This window comes from Peromyscus eremicus, chromosome 18 (assembly GCF_949786415.1).
Source record: "Peromyscus eremicus chromosome 18, PerEre_H2_v1, whole genome shotgun sequence".
In the NCBI taxonomy this organism is placed as follows: Eukaryota; Metazoa; Chordata; class Mammalia; order Rodentia; family Cricetidae; genus Peromyscus; species Peromyscus eremicus.
This window is the reverse complement of record NC_081434.1, coordinates 32,955,223-32,971,631: the sequence shown is the minus strand read 5'-3', so window position 1 is coordinate 32,971,631 and position 16,409 is coordinate 32,955,223.

The following is a 16,409-nucleotide window of genomic DNA, read 5'->3' as shown; positions in this document are numbered from 1 at the left end:
TCCCCAATGACAGAGATCCCTATCCCACAGGCCTTCCTTCCTTGGCCTCTTCCTCGAACCCAGGGCCTTGGCCTTGAGAGGCTAAGTCTTTGTTGTGAAGCACTTTCATCAAATTAATGGGAACTGTTTATGCCTTTGGGGAAGCAGGCTGTGGAAGATTTATTTTTTACTTATTAGTCTTGTGTCCGCCAGCATTTTTTTTGATTTATTTTTCTTTATATCCTGCCACTTTATGAATTCGATATTACACATCTTTTTCAGTCTATTTAGTGTACCTATTGATCTTTTTGCGAGCGAACTGAAAAGATTGCTCCTGCGCATTCAGAGGTTGGTAAAGAATAATTATTGAGCTGGCTAGTAGAAATAAAAGTGGCAGGCACCTGATCCTAGGGCAGAGGAATTGGATGAAGTCTAGATTTGCTTCTAGAAAATGCTGCTCGTTAGGATATTTCCCACAGAGGTCTATTATTTGTCCAAATGTAAACATGGTCAGGAATGCGTGAGGGTGTATGTGGAAAAATAAAGACATCGATTTAACAGTTTTGAGCAATAAAGGTGTATCCTCACCTTCAAATTGTTTACCAAGTAGCAGGAGCTATATGATTGAAGGCAAATGGTGTGGCTGGGGCGATGACTCAGCAGATAAAGCTGTACTACTGAAAAAGCTTGGGACCTGAGTTTAGAATGTTCATAAAAGCTGGGTGGGCGTGGCGGCCTGTTTGCAATCCCAGCCCCTGGGAGGCAGAGCCGCGGGACCCCTGGAACAAGCTGGCTAGCCGGACTAGCCAGAACAGCAAGCTCCAGGGTCCGTGAGAGACCCTGTCTGAAGGTAAGAGGGAGAGCAATCACAGAAGACACTCGGCTTCAACCTCAGGCCTCCACAAGCGTGTACACCTGCACGTACGTACATGTCTACCTGCACACATGTGAGCATGCATACCAACGTGCACACCACACGCATACTCATATTCAAGACGGTACTGTGGTGGAACAGGTTTACGTGTTGTAAGCATATATGAGTGAGGCACCGAGCTTAGCGTTTGGAAATAGGAGGAGGCTTTCTGGGTAGATACTCAGGCTGAGCCCTGAAGATGGTAGCACTTAGCCACACAATGATCGTCCCAGGCAGAGGAAGCAGCACACGTAAAGAATGGGGATGCTGGTGCAGATGCAAAGGTCAGCGATATCCTGCTTATTAAGGATCTAGAGGCAGTGGGTGCTAACTGGCTAGTTGTGCTAGGTCACCAAGAATCATGTTAGCCACACAAGGCTCCTTAGGGCATTGGAATGGCTCCATAGGGCTAGAACTGGAGAATGATGCCTGTAATTGGAGTTGCGGAAGGATCAGGAAAGATGGGGCATGTTTCTGCATGTGCAAATAGCCCCAGGGTAACAAAAAGTGAGCATGAGTGTGTAGCCGAGAAGGTGGCCAGTCCAGCTGGAATACACTGGGCAGGAGGGAAGGGACTCTGTTAAAGTTGGATGGGGGTCCAGTCTCTACTTGGAGAATTGTAGTATGTTAATTTTTTTAAAAATTTTGTCCTAGGAAGATCATTACTTTAGCTTCTGTGTAGGGAATGGACAGAGAGAAAGGCAGCAAGAGTAGAATCGAGAAACCAGTTAGGAAGCCGTAGGGCATCAGAGGGAAGAGGCCAGTACGACTTTGACTGAGATAGGCAAGTGGAGAAGCATGGGTCTGTTTACGTGAACGTTGAAGAGCTCTCCAGAGGTCAAGGAAGAACCATACGAGGAAAATGGGTGCTTATTCTTGGACTGGTGTTTAGTGATGAGGCTAAGAGATCCTGACTCATGTGGTTGTCCATGGTGCAGGCTGGTGTGGGAGGTCAGCGGAAGACAGCCTCAGAGGGTCCTGGGCCTTTGCCTCAGTGTTAGTGAGGGGGCCTCTAGGAAGGCAGCGTGCTTAGTTCCTGAGTTATGGTCTTCCCCCCACCATTCTCCTTGTGATTCTTGGTCTTGGTTCTGACCTCTGGAGCTCCCGTGGGTCAGGAAGAATCCCTTTCGTATGTCAGATGCTCCAAGGCAGCTGTCCTGTCATCCAGCCTTCCCCGAGGCTCGCACGCCTGCTCCCATGGCCTTTCCCCATGGGGCTGATTTTCGAAGCACTTTGCCAATCTGCCAGTCACCTTCCTTCAGATGCGCTGCATTGTGTGATGCCCTTTTGAAAATGTGATGGATTGCGGCTGGCTGTCACCTTGACAACAGGGATGAAAGCCTCAGGAGAAAAGAAGAAAATCCATCTCTCACGTGTAGAGTAACCATTAGAGAAGTAATATATACTCACAAATGAACATTAAAAATATAGATAAGACGTAAGAAAAGCTTAAATTGCTGTAATATTGCCATTTTAAATTATAATTAAGTTTCTCTTAATCTTTTCTGGGTATTTGGTATCTTAAAAAAATGGATAGAAAGAGTCTGTCTGTTGTTCTGATGGTTGACATTTTCACATCATTAGAAGTTCTCATCACCATTATTTCCCTCAACTATTTTCTGATGTGATGGATTTTTTTTTAGTTTGTAACTTTCATAAATAATGTATATTTGCACATGCTTAACATCACACCAATCCTTTTTTCCCATCTCATAAGTATAGATTCCCAGCATAGAATTACTGGGTACAGACTTTTTTTTCTGGGCTTCTGACATATATGGATGATTGTCCCTCAGGCAGAGTTAACCCATCCCTCCCCTCTTTCCCTAACATGGACCAGTGGCCTTGTCTATTTCAGCCTTCCCCAGCCCGGGGTAGATGGAGGACCACCAAATGAAACAGCTCATGGTTCTGAGTGCTGGCCTGTATGCCGGCCGCTGGCTCTGCTGTTGCCTGTATTTCCATCTGGTGTTTCCCTTGGCAACCCTGTACTTGAGGTGCTGGGGCAGGAAATGGATGCTGGCAGGTGGGGAAGGGGCTTGGTCACAGGCCGCACAGTCTGAGTGGAGATCGGTTTGGTGTAAGCGCCAGGAGGGCAGCTAATGGTGGCTTTAATTCTACGGAAGTTTGCAAACCTTTTTCCTTCGGGTGGACCGCGGCGACCGAAAATGGCAAACATTGCTGGGGATGCCACTGATAAGTTGCCCCACCCCCCAAGCACCACCCCGCTCAAGGAATGGACCCTTGTCAATCTTCCAAGCAAAGCTGTAGGCCTCTGGCGACGGGTGCCCTCGCCTCCTCCGCAGCAGTGACAGTGCTCATTCCTAACACTTTTGATCGTGCTTGCCTGGGTTCGAACCTCCCCAAACACAGTGCAGTGTGCCTATTTCCTTATTAGTGCTCCCCTCCCAGCAACGTTTTGGGTCTGAAATTTATGGTGTGTCACAGTGATGTGTACATTGTCCCCACTGTAGAACATTCATATTGCATGACCAGACCGCAACCGTCATTTGCTATTGATAGGCATTTCTGTCTTTTCTGGTTTGGGGCTCCTGTGAATAGTGCCGTTGGGAACATTTCTTAGGACCAAAATGGACACACACGTGCTTCAGGGTCAGGGACAGCATTATGTAATTGTTTCTCCACGTCTGAAACATTTCCTTAAAAACAAAAGCTGTTCGGTGTGGGAGACAGCAAGAGAACACACACACACACACACACACACACACACACACACACACACACACACACACGCACGCACACATGAACACGCACATACACGTCCCTACACTGGTGTGCATGTGCTCTGCTGGAGGGAAGGGCTGCTGACAGAGAATATGGCTGCAGCCTCTTGGAGGCATGCTTGCTCCAGCAAATGGGACATTAACTCTGCGGCTGGCAGGCAGCAGCAGCACACAGGAGTGGCTGTGAGAGGAAGCATGTTTCTGTGATTTAATTATGAATCTCAGGGAAGCGTAGTACCATCCTTCCAACCTGCTGCGCTGGATGGCAGGATGCCACGGGCATATCTATCAGGTGTTTCCAATGTAGCAAAGGGAAAAGGTTGAGGGACTCGGTGACAACCTCTGCATCTCTCTACACAGAGTGTCCTCGCCAGAGATTTGGGTCCTGAATCTGGTCAAGTCCCCTATGTCTTTATAGCTACCATTGGGAGATCACAAGGGCCGAGGGCAAAGTTGAGAGAGTCACATGTCCTGTTAGATCAGAATCATTCATACCCGGTCTGGCTTCATTGTTAGTAGCACGTCCTTTACCTGTCGAGATGTCCCAGTTCATTACTAAATTTTGTGGTCATCAACATAGACACAGTGATTAAGATTCTGTTGCTTATGTGAAATGTGACCTCGGACAAGCCACTCTGCTCCTCTGGGCTTCATTGCACAGGATGCAACGTGAGGTTGTAAACCTGAAATGAGGCAGAGGATCAGGGGTGGGGGTGGGGCTGGGGGAGGGGGGGATGATAGGCCCTCAGCCCTGTCCCAGAAAGAGGACCCAACTTTTTACACCTTGTCTTTGTTGCCTGTAGCTAGATTTTCCGTAAGGCCTGAGGATGAGTGTTTGCCAGGACCCGCAGGGGCTGGGGCTCTGCCTCCTCTCCGTCTCCCTTGGTTTCCCTTTGTTCTGGGGTATGAGGTGTACTTAATCTACTTAATTGTTTAGGCTTTCTGTCAGGACTCCAACATGGATGCAGAAGTTATTAGCACTGGGAAGCGAATCCCCCATTAGCCTGCACTCCAGTAGGGGGTGGTTAGGAAATCCTGGGATGCTACTCCAAATCAATAGGGTCACCATACAATCTGGTTTTATGTTGTTGGCCGGTGTAATAATCAGTAGCGTTCCCTTTCACTCTCAGGGGGGTTCTCAGTTTGCCCTTCCATAAGATCTGTATACACCCATCCCCAGGTAAGGGGTCACCTTGGGACAGGAGGGAAGTAAACCAAGTCGCTTTCTAAATGGAAACCCACGATGCAGCCGTCGGTGAAGACACATGAAAACATCACATTTCATTGGAGTAACTCACAGTTTCAGAGGTTTATAGTCCATTATCATCATGGTGGGGAGCATGGCAGCCGGCGGGCATGGTCCTAGAGCTGAGAGTCCGTACATCCTGGTAGGCAGGCAACAGGAAATGGACGGACGAACACATTGGGTGGTATCCTGAGCATGGGAAACCTCAAAGCCCACCCACACAATGACACACTTCCTCCAACAAGGCCACACTCACTCCAACAAAGCCACACCTCCTACTAGCACCACTCCCTATGAACTTATGGGAGCCAATTACGTTCAAACTACCACACATGGATACAACTCTAGAAAAACATCAAATGGAAAATTGCGTTGCAGGAGAATACCTACTGTATTCTTACATAGAATTAAAATTGTATTATTTTTACATTGGTGTGTGTGTGCCTAAAGAGGCCAAAAGAGGGTATCAGACCCTTTGGAGCTGGAGATACAGGCATTTGTGAGCCATCGATGTAGGTATTGGGAACTGTACTTGGGTCCTCTGGAAAAGCAGCAAGCATTCTTCTAACTACTGAGCCATCTGTCCAGCCCCATAAAGACTCATTTTATTTTTTATTGTTTGTATGTATATGTGCATGTGTATGCACACATGTATGTGAGGGCCTGTGGTGGCCAGAAGAGGGCGTGTGATCCTCTAGAACTGGAATTTCAGGCAGTTGGGAGCCTGGGAGCTGGGAGCCATGCTCAGGCCCTCTGCAAGAGTAACACCGTCTCTCCAGCTCCACATTTGCGTTGAATTTGATAAAGCCAACCTAAGCGATTTCTTCTTTAGGGATACACACACATATGGGGTGAAGGTGTAAAGAAAAAGAAAGGCATGGTTAATTTACAATCCCTGGGCTGTAGGAGGCTGGGGAAGAACCATGGTCTCAGAGATGAAGTTTACTTATCTCTCAAACCGATGTGAGGATGAGGATGTTTTTTTCTTTCCATCTTTTCTCTCTCTCTCTCTCTCTCTCTCTCTCTCTCTCTCTCTCTCTCTCTCTTCTTTCATTCCTTCCTCTCTCCCTCCCTTCCTTCCTTCCTCCTCTTCTCCTCATCCTTTTTTTTTTTTTAACATAAAAGATGGGTACATATTCTGGACTTCCTTTGGATTCTTTAGAAGATTTAACAAAAAATATACAGAAAAGGAGAAAATAAAACAAGATACTATGTTGTATCAAATTTTATACTTACTATGCTCGTGTGCTTTGGGGTGACTCATGGCTAAGTTTAAGGTAGCCAGACTTTTGGGATTTGAACTGAGGTGCCAGGGAGGTGATTTTCTGGTTAGCAGCTTTAACTCTTTAACATGCTGGTTGTGACAGTGGCCGTCTGGGTCTGCGCCTGCTGCTAGAATCGACACGCTCTGGCAAGCACGCCGGCGTTCACTGAGCAAACATTTTCCTAATGCCTAAGTATACAGACTATCTTTTCTCTCAAACGCTGTGAGGGACATTCCAGTGTCACCTGCATTGACAACGGAGACCTGCTGTTAAGACATTTAGGTTAACAGAGTCTGCCTACAGATTCTCACATCCCAGGCAGGGTCGGTCCCAAAGCCATCTTCAGGGGCCAGTTCCTGAAATGCTGCCTCTATCCTGCCCTGCCCTGGTAGAGGCAAAGGCTTGGTCATTCCAGGCTTACAGAAGGCAACAGAGTTATCAAGGACACTGGACCTCAGGGAGGTGACAGCATACCAAAGCTGGAGACCTCCCTCTGCCTGGGTCTTCCTGCTGGGACACAGGGACACCATCTACAATGCTCCTCACCTTTTCTGTTTTGCAAAAGCACTTTTTCTTTATGATAAGCATACTAAGCCTGACTTCAACTGGAGCCATATTCACCTGTCACCAGGGTGTATATACTCAGCTCTGCTCCCTCAAACTCACCAGTCAGGTCAAGGACACCTGAGGGCTGGACATGTACCTGCCTTGCAGAAAACACACAGTCCCTGAGCAGCTGTGCCCAGGGCTTGAAGAGTCCTTCAGGGTCACTGGGAGAGCAAGTGCCGTGGTAACCACACCACACGAACCTGCAGGCTACTGGAAAAGGCAGAGCTTGGTAACAAGGAGTTGCCTTCTGTAAGACTGGAAGGGTTAGCCCTCTTTCTGTCCTTGTTGATGAAGCCAGGCAGATGTCTCTTAAACTCCCAGAAGGATAAGCCTTGTTCTGGCCCTAGGGAAGACACACGAGTGCCTTCATGTTCCTAAAATGGATGGGGAAGTCCGTCGAGGGCTGCTGGGAGGAGAGTTTCATCCTTATGGGGGAGGAAAGTGGAGGGAGAGACTCTTGTCCGTGCCAATCCCTGCTTTGAAAGCGATGAGGCTCAAATGCAGTGCTTAGGGCCTAGGTGGCCATTCTGTAATGGTGAGACATAGGTGACTGGTGACGCTGGCCCGTGTCCTACCATCACTGACCCCCCCCCCAGCATCTCCAGAACAGTCCATTTGTGATTTCATGTTCTGCAACGAAGAGACTCCTAGTTACAGACTTCTGTGTGTGCCATATATGGATAGCGGCATTTTCTGTTATTTGCAACAGTAACAGCAACCAAAAAAACTAGGGGATCTAATGCCTCCTTCTGGATTCTGCAGGTATCTACACTCACATGCACATACCCCCAGACACATACACATGGTTTTAAAACAAATCTTTAAAACTTCAGAACTGCAGAGCAGTGGTGATGCATGTCTTTAATCCCAGCACTTGGGGAGGCAGAAGCAGGTGGATCTCTGTGAGTTCAAGGCCAGCCTGGGTTTTCCTATGGCAGCTCAGATGCGTGGGTGATGGAAGAGACAGCTGAGGGTCTTAGCCTGTCTCCTTCAGTGTTCTGTACCCTGTGCAGGAGGCCATACAAAGAATGGTGTGGTCCCCGAGATGGAGGATGGAGTGGAGGGAGTGGAAGGAAGTCGGCAGCATCACCTTATGCTTCGAATTATTCTGCTTGCTGTATTTACTTACAGTGGGCTTGGTTATTCTGGGTCCCACATATTGAACGGACGCAACATTCACAAGCTTAAAAACACTCTTAGCACTTACACCTTTGAAATCTTTGACGGCCATCCCTTTGAACTGGCGCCCAGGGAACAGTGCTTCTACACACACACACACACACACACACACACACACACACACACACACACACACGTCTCTGTCGAGAATTATTATAATGAGGCAGAATCTCTATTTTCAGCTCCCAATTACCTTTCAATCCAGCCGCTGTCATTAAGGCACGCTCGCACTTGGAGTGCTGGAAGTTGGGGAAATGAGTGCATTACCATCAACGCATGCAAGGCCAGAGCTTTGCATAATCACTCTTGGGACAGCTCCCCAGGCTTGGCATCTGCCGCGCTCACCCTCCGGTGGCCTTGGTTTGGATTCTGCTCATGCAGAGTCCCAGTTACTGGTTTTAATAGTTTCCAAGCTCTGGTGAGGGTTATCTAGTCACTCACGGTTGCTTTTTCCTCATGGCACGTGTGTGTGTGTGTGTGTGTGTGTGTGTGTGTGTGTGTGTGTGTGTGTGTCACCCTGATGATTCTACATGTGCCAGAATAACAAAGGGCGGGACATAGTCCCTGGTTGGTACCTGTGGCCGGTGGCCTTTCTGGCTGCCCCCTTGGCTCGGTGATTGTGGCAGCTGGTCTTATTTAGTCCAAGCTCTCTAGGGCGCCCAAACTCTGCAGAGAGGTGGAGGGAAAATGTCTTCCATCTCTGCTGAGATTCTTCGTAGGCAGATGAAGAGACGGAGCGAGACGATGGGACAGAGTGGGTGCTGTGGGTGGATAGGAGTCCAGTGTTGGGTCTGTGAACCGTTGAGGAGGGACAAAGCCAGAGGCAAAGCTAAGAATATTAATATGTGCAGCGATAGGACAGCAATGTCCTCAGAACAGGGCAGGGATGGGGGGGGGGAGGGCTGAGATTGGCAGGCCCCGCGTCTCTGCTGGGCCATACGGGAACCCATAATGGAGACATTCTAGGAGCAGCTGGCAAGGGGATACAGAACCCGAGGGAGGGGCACAGCTGAACGTTGGAACCTCCTGCAGAAGAGCCACTTGGTTCGAATCCTTCTGTGCAACCCAGGACGACGTTGCATAGGAAGTGGGCAGCCAGGCCTGCACCATGACTGTGCCTGGCACATGGCAGGAGCTTGATTACTATTTACCAAAGAAATCTTGTGAGTGCATCTCTGTGTGCAGAAAGTCTCCCTATGTGCTAACAGAAGGAATAATTCCCCCCCCCCCCAAAAAAAAATAAACCTTCCGGTGTTTTTTTTAGGATTTGGGATTGTTTATATGCTACGGAGTTTTCAAAACATGAAATAATGGTAGGAAAGGAAACAGTAGAGAGAGGAATACAATTGAAATGCTCTTTCAACACAACTGGAGAGGGGTACTGAGTCCCGTGTGTCCCTCTGTTCTCTACCTTCTGAAATGGTTATTGCAGGAGAAAGGTCAGCCCTCTGTACATAGCAGCCGATTTCCTGTCCCAAAGGGGCATGCATTGGATGGCTGGAAGCCTCTGTGATGGAGGACCAGGAGAATGTCTTTTACGCTCCATGAGCAGAAAACATCGAACAGCCCTTTCTAGCCACAGGCTCCGCGTCAGGGTGACATGCCGTTTGAGCTCTGAGGCAAGTGTCTCCTGGAGGCAGTATGGCAGTGTGAGGGTCTTCACAGCCGAGTCAGGCACTGTTTCTTCCACAGTGACCATGATTTTCTCCATGGCCTTGAATACCGGATTAGCCCAGTGAAATGACTTGGGTGCCATGGAGGTTTGAGCAATGGCTGGTTCTGATGAGCAGGATTAGGGGGAGCTGGACCAGAACAGATTTAATGTGCCAGCATGGTGGGGAGTTAAGGACTAACTTGCCCTGCTCCTCCCCAAGAAGGATGTGAGGTAACTTTTAACAAGTGTATAATGCCAATGCTAATAAACAGGTTCATAATAATGGTATAATAATGGTATAATAATGGCTCTAGAAATTAAGCATCTGGACCAAGGGAAGGAGAAGAAAGACAAAATACCATCTGAAGTGCCAATGACATTCACTGTCAATTGTCCTTATGCAGTCAGCCCTCGGCTTGAGCTTAGTCCCCTGAACAGGGCAGGGATTGCTAAGTGAGTTATAAACTGTCCAGTCCAGGCCTGGTGCGGACTCAGATGTCACCAGGAGAGAGGGAGCTGTTCTCTATGGGACAGAGAAGCGGCGAGTGGAGAGAGGAGTAACTCAGCCTGTGTGGTCAGAGAGAAGCCCGCCCTCCAGGCCTGCTTGGCTTTGGCCTGCCCTGCCTGTCAGGTGCCACTTGTGATAACAATAGCCTCGTGATGGTGGCACAAGTGACCTATGCACGTGTGTGAAAAGCTGTAGTAGTTTTCATCGGCGTGTACAAAACGGGCCAAGTGACATACAGACGCACAGCCTGGCAAGTGATGGATCAGGTGTGACACCCAGGCCCGGCAACCCTTGAATTCAACCCGAGCAGACTAAAATATTACTTCTGGATATGTATTTTTTCATGAAATGCTATATCATTCTTCAAAGCCTCTGTTCTCATGTGTATTTGATCAACTTCTGCTTGGTATCGGCTTCATGGAAGGGCAGTCTTTTTGTGTCCTCTCTGGCAGCAGAGGTTGTACAGTGCGAGGTCCCTGCAAAGGCCGAATGACCCATGAGGGACAAGTGGTCCCTTGGGAGCTCAGTGACCCATTGTGGAGTGGCTGATTGGTTAGGACATGACCCACCACTGGAGCCATGGCTGTCAGGGTCTGTGACTGAAGGAGGAATGGCAAGCTCCATCCTCTTGGTTCTGTGAGGGCTTCCCGGCCTAGCACCGGAGTGTTTGGCCCTCTGTTGCCTGCTCGTTGGCTTTCATAGATGAAAGAAATGCATTTTGTTGTGTTTAATTTACTATTCTGGCTCTCTGTTACAGCTGATTCTAATCCTTATATGTTTGTACCAAAGAGACTACATCAACAATTTATATGCCTAAAACATTATCATTTTATTGGATGTGAATATTTCATAGGCTGAACGTTGACCAGAGTCAGAGCTCTGAATTCTTCTCTTACTGTGCCTCTCAGTTTTGAGAACAGCTGCACCTCTCTTGTGCTTTGTGTATGTTTCCCTTATGAGGGGTAACAACTTCTCTCCCCATCTTACAGACACAAAAACAGCCTGAAAAGGTGTCAAGTAGTGGGCCAGGGCCCTGGCTGTTTCTTCCAAGCTTACTTGGGTAGTTGAGAGGTCTCCTGTGTCGGCTTTTCTCAGGAACACCAGCCCTCTCTCTAGCGGAGTCCCCTCTCCTCAAGCAAGCCTTCCTTGATTCCTTCACACCATCCCCCAGTCCCGTGGTTTTAACAGTACCTTGCCTATCTTCTGTGACATCATCTTCTCTTCCTCACGCCCCTCCCTCCCTGTGGTAGACACTGAGGTCCTTGGAAAAGGAAGTTTTAGTCTTGTATTTTACCTCTAGGATTAGATGTTCAACACCTCTAGGGCATTGAATCCCCAGAGTCTATATGGGGCCTGGCTCATAATCGGTGCTTAATATCTGTTTCTAGCTACTCATAGAACTCCTTTGTCTATAAGCAATGCTCCTGCTACTTTTTTTGGCCCAAAGTTATTAAGTATTTAGATGGAAAGACATATAGGGAAAAGGACAGTGCACATATTCAGATGTGGGTGCAGGTTTCTGGAGAGACTGACAATTAGTTATATTCAGAACAGATGGATATGTCCGTGTGTGTGTGTGTGTGTGTGTGTGTGTGTGTGTGTGTGTGTATGTATGTGTGTGTGTATGTGTGTGTGTATGTGTGTGTGTGTGTGTGTGTGTGTGTATTCTTTCCCAATTTCATACATCATGTATATAATATACTTTGATCATACTCCCTTACCCCGTTAGCCTTCTCCCACTCTTATGGAACCCTTTCTTCCTAACAGGCAGCCTCTTCGACTTGCATGTCCTTGGTGTATGTATGGCCCACTGTGTTCAATTAGGGTTGCCTGCATGACCAGAGTGTGGGATGATTGATTTCCTTGAGCAAAACCAACTGACCAGTGACTACACCACTGAGGAATATGACTCTCCTCCCCAGAGACCATTAACTGCCCATAGCTCTGGGCCCTGAGGCATTGTTGATGGCCTTGACCTTGCACAGACCAGCCTTGTGCAGGTAGCCGCTGGTGCCATGAGTCCGTGCATGCAATGGCCACGTTATGTCTAGAAGACAGTTATCATACTCCCCCCCCATCCTCCTGATCTGTGTTCTTTCTCTCCCTCTTCTGTGATGTCCCTTGAGCCTTGAAGGAGGTGATGATGTCCCCTCTAGGGGTGAGAGCATCATCCTCAACACTGTGATGTTTTATGAGTTTCTGCCTCCACTGTGGCCAACTTCTATTTACTTGCCGTTCCTTTTGGCATGGGTATCCTAGCCAGCCCCCCTGCTAGCATTTGCTCTTGTCCTGGTATCTCATGTGCCCGATGTGTGCATAATCTTGAGAGCCTTGGTTTGGTGGGTAATTTTTTTTCTTGGGTCATACATCGGTATTTCTTCTTTGCTCTCAGCAGGATGGCTCAGCTGCTAATGACTTCACAGTGTGAATAGACTAGCAAACTATTAAGCCAGTGATCTTTTACATGCAGCCTTGGGGAAAAAAATGAGATAGTTGTAAATGAACATATTCATGAATTCATTGAGAAGAAACGATGGTCTGGGTCCCAAACTGCATAATCGCTGCCTCTGTCTCTAACAAGGGGATAAGAGGTCATGAATTTTCAGAGTTGGGAGATGGGCGGCTGTGGCGAGGAGTGAAGGGCTCTGGCCTGAAGCTTCCCCAGTGATGCTCAGGGCGACCGCGTCGCTGTTACAGAACCCCATCCAAAAGGCGCGCAGCTGGCTTAGGGGGACCCCTCCTCCTGGCACTGATATGTCCACATCTTGAAATTCCTCCGGGGTGCAGGGTCCCTAAGTCAGGTCTTTTCAAATTCTTAGCACCCAGCACAGCACCTCGTGTGGACAGGTCCTCTACATTAGTAGTGTTCGTGGAAGGAATTCATGCTCACACGTTGCTGTTCCTCCCCTCCCCCACAGCTGCTTATTCTCTGATCGTTCAAGCGCTTTACTTTTTTAGTGTTTGGCTTGTCTTAGTCAGGGTTTCTATTGCTGTGAAGAGACACCATGACCATGGCAACTCTTATAAAGAACACATTTAATCAGGGTGGCTCGCTTACAGTTTCAGAGATTCAGTCCATTATCATGCTGGGGATCATAGCAGCGTACAAGCAGATGTGGAGCTGGCTACTTCTTGATACGTAGGCCACAGGAGGTTGATTGGGACACTGGGTGGTATCCTAAGCATAAGTAAGCTCAAAGCCCACCCCCACAGTGACGCACTTCCTCCAACAAGGCCATACCCACTACAACAAAACCATACCCCCTAATTGTGCTACTACCTGTGAGATTATGGGGGCCAATTACATTCAAACTACTACATTCTACTCCCTGGTCCCCAGAAGCTTATAACAATATCATAATGCAAAATGCATTTAGTCCAACTTTAGAAGTCTCTAACTGTCTCAGCAATATTTAAAAGTCCAAAGTTCAAAAATCTCTTCTAAGATTGATGCAGTCTCTTAACTGTAATCCCCTATAAAATGAAAATCAAAAAGCAGATCACATACTTCCAACATATAATGGCACAGGGTATACATTACCATTCCAAAATGTAGGGAAGGGAGCATAGTGAGGAAATACTGGACCAAAGCAAGACTAAAAACCAGCTGGGTAAACTCCAAACTCTGCATCTCCATGTCTGATGTCAAAATGCTCTTCAGATCTCCAACTCCACTCAGCTTTGTTGACTGCAACTCACTTCTTTCTCTTGGGCTGGTTCCACTCCCTGTAGCTCTCCTCGGCAGGTATCCCATGATTCTGGCATCTCTAACATCATGGGTTCTCCAAGGTAATCCAGGCTTCAACTTCACAGCTTTGTGCAATGGCCTCTCTATTAGGCCTCCACTCAGGGACACCCCTGACACATGCCTGGCCTCAGTGGCTTTCTTTAGTCACAGAGGAAGGTTCCATAACCCATTTCTTCTATCCTTAACTCTAAAGCCAGAACCATGTGGCTGAAGCTGCCAAGTTCTGCTGCTTACTGGGGCTGGAATGTGGACCCCTTGTTCAATGACATCTTCACCAGCTTTCTGTCCTTCACTGCCTAATTTTGACCGTCCTGAAACTGGATCTCTAGACCAGGTTGGCCTCAAACTCAGAGATCCACCTGCCTCTGCCCAATGCTGGGATCAAAGGTGTGCATCAGCACACCTAGGTTTAAGCTTTTCTGTAGTTTCTTTCCACAAGTTGGAAACTTAGCTGGCTGGGATCTTGTCCTGAGGTAGGTCACCACTCCCTTATTTCATTTCTTCATCCATTTATCTCCTTGAGCACAGGACTGAGCTCCACTCCACTTCCTGGTGCTCTTCTTTTCCTCAAAATTTACTTTTTGTAATTTCCCCTCTCAACTTGCTCCTTTCCATTATACATCTTCATTAGAGTTACCACTAACATTAGAGTATCCACACAACAGAGCCTATACTAGGCTGTTTTGAGATTTCTTCTGCCAATGGAATTAATCCAAAACTCTTCACTTTAGCCTCAGACAGACTCTTCAGAAAAGGGCAAAAAGCAGCCACTGTCTTCACCAAAATATCACAAGACCAGTTTGTAGGCCACAGACTAACATTCTTCTCCTCTGAAACCTCTCAATCCCCACAGTTCATCAAATCACACTCAGCACCAGTGTCTCTCATGTTCCTACTAGTATGGCCCATTAAGCAGCACTTAAAGCATCCCACTGCTTTCCTAACCCAAACTCCTAAAGTCCGTACTACTCTAAACAAAAACATGGTCAGACCTATCACAGCAATACCCCAGTCCCTGGTACCTACTTATGTCCTAGTTAGGATTTTTATTTCTGTGAAGAGATACCATGATCATGGCAACTCTTATAAAGAAAACATTTAATTGGGGTGGCTTGCTTACAGTTTCAGAGGTTCAATCCATTACCATGGGGAGCATGGCGGTGTACAGGCAGCCATGGTGCTGGCTACATCTTGATATGCAGGCCACAGGAAGTCGACTAGGACACCGGGTGGTATCCTAAGCATAGGAAACCTCACCCCCCCATACACCCACATACACAGTCACTTCCTCCAACAAGGCCATACCCACTCCAGCAAAGCCACATTTTCCAATAGTACCACTTCCTATGAGATTATGGGGGCCAGTTACACTCAAACTGGCCCCCATAATCTCATATCATATCTATTTGCATATCTATTTGGTGGGAAATGACAAACAGATAAACCAGAACCCAAGCACAGACTCTTAACAAGCACTTATCTTTTTATTTTTGTTTATGATTTTATCATTCTTAACTATTTTGAGGGTATGGTTCAGGGACCTTAATTACAATTCACAGTGTTGTGCAAAGCCACACCATTGCAATCCATCTACTTTCACTTCAAACTGAAACTCTTGACCTGTTAGCCAGTAATTCCCTTTCCGTCTCCCTCTGGCTCCCACTGTTCTCTACCTGAATCTGAGCGAGCTAGGTCTGTGACTCTAATTGGACTGCAACAGTGTTTCTCTTTTTGCCTCTGACTGTTTCACTTAGCACAATGTCTTCAAGATTCATCCATGTTGAAGTGTGAGTTAAGTTCTCCATCCCCTGTGAATGCCCTCACCACATTCTATCAGTGGACCCTTGAGTTATTTCTCTTGTAGCAAATGTGATGTCTTCTAAGTTTCCCCTCCCTGCTGGATGTGGGTCCAGATGTGCTTTTAAGATCATTAGCATCCTCAAACTTCAAAATTTGTGTCTTAGGGCAAAAAAAAGTGAAAATTCAACTCTTAAACAGGAGTAAATGTTTGGAAATCATGTATATGTAAATGTGACTTGTATCTAGGATATAAAAGGACTCTTAGAACAGCAAAAAGATCACCCAGTTTAAAAATGGGGAAAGAATCTTAGAATAAGTTGTGTAGATAATCAACAGATGCTGGAAAAATTCTTACCCACTCATAGTCACCGTGAGGATGCGAATCAGATCCACACTTCACAGGCGTGAGGGTAGGTAGTTAAATTGGTAGAGTAACGAGTGTTGAGGAGAGAGGCCTTCACACAGTGCACCACAGAGGAGAGAGGCGGGCAACATTGGAAGATAGTTTAACCTCCCCTCAAAACCCTAAACTCCAAGTTCCCGGAGGATCTAGCAATTCTCTCCTTACCTTACGTACCAGAGAGAAAGAAGGCACACCCACACAACCTTATGCACTAATGTCCATGGCAACATAACTGATGGCCAGAAAAAGTGGGGACAACCGAGATTTCCCTTGACTGATAAGAGATTCCACAAAATACAGTCTGTTTGTATAATGGAAATATATCTAGTAATAAAAATAGAATGGGTTGCTTACTAATACC